At 41.0% G+C, this 6,000-nt stretch overlaps 1 protein-coding gene across 5 annotated transcripts in view; it reads right to left on the reverse strand.

Moving 5' to 3' along the window:
* NR2C2 (nuclear receptor subfamily 2 group C member 2) overlaps window positions 1-6,000 on the reverse strand; it is a 91,838-nt gene that overhangs the window by 84,565 nt on the left and 1,273 nt on the right. The gene's annotated exons all lie outside the window — the stretch shown is intronic.

Raw genomic sequence — 6,000 nt, forward strand, 5'->3', positions numbered from 1 at the left:
TTGAGGAACAGCAGGAAATGTGGGGAATTGTTGGAGAGATCAGGGGAGGAGAGAGGCTGCCATTGTAGACAACACAGAACAATCAGAGGTTGGCAGAAAAATGAAGTGATCACATCTGGATCTTCAAAAAATCCTTTCAGCAAGAGTGTGGAGATGATAGAGAAGGAAAGACTGCATGTATACTGGAGGGTTGCTTAGAAGTAGTTGCAACAATGACTAGGTATGAAGGCATAATCTTAAACTTAATTTGAACTTGAGTTTTTCCTTTATAGCACACGTATGATAACAGGGCAGAGTACAAAAAAATTGTTTTATAACAAATTCTTTCAACTACAATGAGGTCGATATCCCTCTTTTAACAACGAAACAGAGAACACTATGGTGAATCAGCTCTTCTAGGCTCACAGAGAGTATAAAAAGCTGACCAAACTTTGCAACCAGGTATACTTAGTCAAGCACAGCTACAGACCCCACTGCAGTGAAAGCTGGGGTCTGATGGGGAATACCTGGAAACTCAGTAAGCTGCCAGGATAGCTCAACTATGCTCTCCACAGAGGCAGGCTTAGGAGCCAGGGTCTCAAATAAACAAACCCTGGGACAAGGAAACTCTGTATTTATTGATGGGAATGGGTGAGTCTGCCTTTTCCTTCACAATCAACTGATTCACATCCATATTTATTTATCACATGGCCCACAATTATATAACATTCACGAATATCTACTATCTTTCAAAAATGTTTTTATTTATTAAATTTATCGGGGTGACATTGGTTAACAGGATCATATAGGTTTCAAGTGTACATTACTGTGAGACATGATATGTAAATTGCATTGTGCACACACCACCGCTCATAGTCAAATCATCTTCCATCACCATGTATTTGGCCTATGGTACCCTCTACCACCCCTACCCCCTTCCCTATGGTAACCACCGTACTGTTGTCTGTCTGTGTCTCTGAGTTTCAGTTTTATATCCCACAGGAACGAAATCATATGGTTCTTAGCTTTTTGTGACTGACTCATCTCACTTAGCATAATATTCTCAAGGTCCCTAATGTCATGGTATTTTCTCATCTAAACAAACACATTTACCTGCTATTTCCAGGCAGACCTGACTTTTTGTACAGAGCTCCTGCTGCTTAAAACTCTAGTTCTCAGGGCACCTGAAGAAAGGGTTGGGAACCAGTAGCAGAAACAGGTGACAAAGGATATGGGGAAGGAATGGCAGGATGGGAGGGAATTACAAAGAGAATCTCAGCTCCAGTCGTGTTAGGTCAAAAAGCAGGTGAAACTCCAATAAATAATAAAGAGCTCATCTTTTACATGCGACAGGAACACAATTGTGTCCATCAGGTTAAAGATGATAATCATACATGGAGGAAAAGTCAACATAATTTCTAGAAAACCAGTCATAAAGTAAAAAGAGTTAAACTAAACTTGATCACAGGAGTTTTGCATCAGGTATGAGGCTGGACTTGAGCTCTAAGATGATTCCTTCACAGATCCCTCCTATGTGGTATTAAGGGGAACGAACTAGTACCTGTCTTAGGGGGTGCTTTTGGACTAAGGGAGCACATGGAACATAGGTAAGAGAACTCAAAGAGAAAAACCCCAAATGAGAACCCTCAATATGTGGAGATCCTAAGCTAGACACAAAACGCTAGTGATTCAGTGCCGAGGTGGCAGTCTGCTTCACACAGGCCTACCTGCCTTGTTGTCTGTTATTTGGACAAGAGATCCCTACTCCTGGCCCCAATCTCAGTGTTGGCTTCCTTCCTCCCCATTTGAAAAGTGGAAAACAGCCCTGGCTGGTGTGGCTCAGTGGATTGAGCATCGTCCTGCGAACCAAAGGGTCGCTGGTTCCATTCCCAGTCAGGACACATGCCTGGGTTGTGGGCCAGGTCCCCAGTAGGGGGTGCCTGCTTGAGACAACCACACATTGATGTTTCTCTCAATCTCTTTCTCCCTCCCTTCCCCTCTAAAAATAAATTTAAAAAATGTAAAAAAATAAAGGCTACCCACTCAAGGTTCCAGAGACAGGCACTGAACTGTTACTTGACTCCTTGGAGACAAATGTGAAGAATTCCCATAATTCCTCATAAATTAGGTTATTACACAGTTTTTCTTTTTCTGTAAAGGCATGTTCATGAGAATAAAACTTCAAGGTCACTTTACAACTGTTGAAAGCAATAAATAACTTATTTAACATTGTAAGACAATATATAGCTTTTTCATTACACTGTCAGTTCTTTGGTTACCCTGAGTAATTCAAGGAATCAAAATTGTTGAATAAACAAGTGATACCAAAAAATCCTATTGATGGACAAATGGAAGGGGGAGTAGGGGCTGAGTGGAGGTGGGCAAGGGGGAGAAAAATGGGGACATCTGTAATAGTGTCAACAATAAAAATAAAGCTTAAAAAAGTCCTGTAAAAGGATATACAAAACGTCCAAAACCAAAGAATTAAAAGTGTGACTGTTACTGGTTTTAAAAACTGTAACATTTTGTTTTTTAAATCAGTATTATATAAAACAAGTCAACAAAAATATTCTATTAACCAGACTTTCCAGTGGAAGCTTGAAGAATAGTTTGCAAAATCTGCTTTTAGACTTGTGTGGGTGGCTTGTGAGATAAATAATCGATGTTTCTTTCTCACATTGTTTGTTGTTTCTCTTCCCACCCCACCACCTTCTTCCCTCTCTAAAATCAATAAATATATCCTTTGGTGAAGATTTTTTTTTAAAGTCTGCTTTTAACCTTGGTAAAGCAATTAAAAGGTGATTCTCAATGATTCTGTTATGTGAATCAATTTATCTTGGGAAACATAAATATTTAAAACTAATGACTACAGAGACTTTCAGTTCTCAACTCCCTACAAACTTACTAAAGGTTTCTTCTCTGTTATCCCCATGATAGAGAAAATGACCAGTAGTTTTAATTTCAAGAAAATCAGTGGTGCTTTGTTCCTTCAGTTAAAGTAAATGGCATGATTATATTTGGGCAATTTATTAATGAGTTCCATATAAACATTAACTTTCATGTAATTTACTTTGTAATTCAGTTAATTATTAAATTATCTATTTCTTGTCTTAAAAAACCAAAAAAAAATGTAAGTGGGTAAAAAGAGATTCATCTGGGTCATCTTATCCATATTCATATGTCCAGTCAGTGTCATATCTGTGAGGGACCACTTCCTGAATTCATCCAAATACCGTAACAGACATTTTATTGCTGGTACTGCTATCTGAACTGCCGAATAAGCACACCTAAAAATGTACCATTAATGAGAAGCAAGTTAGTTATCAGTGATAGCATAAATTATCAATTCACTCATCCAACAAATAGTGTCAAGCGTTCTGCTAAATGCTGGAAATATAATGATAAGCAAAATAATTCCCACTCTCATAAAGCTAACTGCATGGTAAGGGGGAACAAAAATATCAAGCAATCACATAATGGAGTATAATTACAAAGTGAGACAAAAGTTACGATGGAAAAAAACACAGTGTAGTAAAGTAAAAGAATCTGATTTAGATTGATACTGGGTATCAGAGAAGGCTACCCTGAAGAAATGATGCTTGAGCTGGGATCTGCAGAACTGGGGTATGCGTGGGCATGATATGGGGTGAGGGATGGGGCAGGGCATGTAAGGATTTCAGGCCTGGGGTTAAGGTAAGCCACAGCATCAAGAAAGTTGAAGGCAGGCCAGTATCTTTAGAGCACAAGGGGCTAGGACTACAGAGATAAGAAAATGAAAGAACATCTTGGAAGGTTTTAAAATAGAGAGCAGGAAAAGGGCTTCCACAATTACACTGGTTCTAGTGGGGCTTGAACAATGTAATGCTTGTAAAAGAGTTTTGTAAAGTACCCCATACATTTTGTTATTACTATTAGTTCCACTACTTTGTTTTCTAAATACATTTTTGGTTTGGGTGCCAACTAATAACCAAAAGCAGAAGAGCCAAAACTAGAACCCCCCAGTGTTCTAATCCAGTGTTTTGCCCTTACACTGCCTAAAAATATAATTGTTTCTATCCTTTAACTAGTCCAGTATGCCTATCAGACAGCTAGTGCTTCATAATGACAATAACTCTAATGAGTATTTGCTATGTGTAAGGCACTTTTTTCTTTTTTTTTAAATCCTCACCGGAGGACATTTTCATTTGCTTTTTGAGAGAGAGAGAGGAAGAGAGAGAGAATATCAATGTGAAAGAAGCATCCATTGGTTGCCTTCTTGGTAGCCTTTGCACACATCCAGACCAGGGATCCCCGCTGGGACTGGGGGTAGATGGGGTTGCAGGCACCTGTGCCCACACCAGGGATGAACCCACAACCTAGGTATATGCCCTGACCAGGAATCGAACCCACAACCCTTGGGTTAGGAGAGGATGCTCCAACCACAATGGCCAGGGCGCAAGGCACTTTTCTAAGCTCTTTGATTACATTAATTAATTTAATCAATTGTAGAAGGAAGGTTCTATTGTCCACATGAAGAAACTAAGCCTCAAAAAAGTTAAGTAACTTAACCAGTCATGCAGCTAGTAAATGTTGGCACTGTTAAACAACACACTAATTAGCTTTTCTTTGTAACATCTTATCTGTGCACATATATGTGTACATGTATATAGGAGGGAGGGACTGACCAAGAAAAAAATAGAACTTGGTGTATAGAACCACATTCACATGTACTTGAGGATACAGAACAGTGTCTTAGTCATCTCTGAATTCCCAGTCTTGCACCTAGTTCCTGGGGTATTCAGGAGGCTCAGCAAATGCTTGCTGAAGATGGATGGATATAAGGGGCTGACAAAGCATTTGAATATTTAAGTGACTTTCTGAGGCTCCCCCTCCCCAAGCCATAAATTCATTAGGAATTCATTTGGTAACAATAAGAAAGAAAGTCAAGGAAAATATAGCTAAGTTGAAGATTGAGTCTCTATTACCTTTGTTATATTTCACAGACTTTAGCCTGGTGATAGAGTGAGATAATGGAAAGAACAATGAACTTGTCCCAACCACTTTCCAGGCTACATCTGTTTGTTATTGTCCTGTTCTCAATCACACCAAATGCTTTTCCTCCTGGGCCTTTACACCTGTGGTTCTCTCTCTGACTATTCATTCCGTCTTTGGGTTCCTCCTTCAAACATCACCTCCTTATAGAGTTCTTCTCTGACCATCCAATCCAAATTTGTCTCCTCATGCCTTCCTTAATACATTATCCAGTTTCACTTAATTTCTTCCCCAGAATTTACCACTGGCTGAAATCACCTCTTCATTTGTCTATTCATCTCCACCCTCCAATTCTAGGAGGGCAGAGGCCTTGTCTTGCTGGTTCTCTGGATGTATCCCCAGCGCCCCAAAGTAAGCAAATAAGCATTCACTCAACGAAATAGAAGAGAATTACCTGATTCACCTGTGTTCTCTCAAGCCCTCAATACACTTAAACTTTCCACTCCTGGTGCTTCTATATTCGATTTTCAACAGTAACACCATTTTTACATTACTTTGGAGTTCATAAAGTGGCCTGGACTCCATTTTCTCAGTAGAGCTCCTCAGCGATCCTGACAAGGGAGGTCCAGCCTGGCATAAACGCCCATTCTCACCATTTTACAATCTATGAAATTGAGCCTCAGAGGATTCGCCCGCGGCTGCGACGGAAATACGGGAAAGAGCCCTAAAAGGTGTCCAGCCAGATACTGAAAGGTGTCCAGATACTGAAACGTCTTTCCCACGACTCAGCGTCGTTGATTCAAGATGCTTCGCCACCTTTATTACTATTGTTCTATATTACTCATTTTGGACGCGTCCCAGACTGGGGGAAGCCGCCCGGCCCCTCGCCAGGTCCCTGTGTAACCCGAACACTCTCGCCCGGACCGCGCCCCCGGGCCACACACCGCGCCCTGGCCTCCGCTCCCGCCCGACTAAGACTCAACCTCCCCGCGGGAACCGCCCTCTCCTGCCCGAGCCAATCAGCAGAGCCTCGGGGGGCGGGGCCACAGG

The sequence above is a fragment of the Desmodus rotundus genome, chromosome 8 (genome assembly GCF_022682495.2).
Source record: "Desmodus rotundus isolate HL8 chromosome 8, HLdesRot8A.1, whole genome shotgun sequence".
NCBI lineage: Eukaryota > Metazoa > Chordata > Mammalia > Chiroptera > Phyllostomidae > Desmodus > Desmodus rotundus.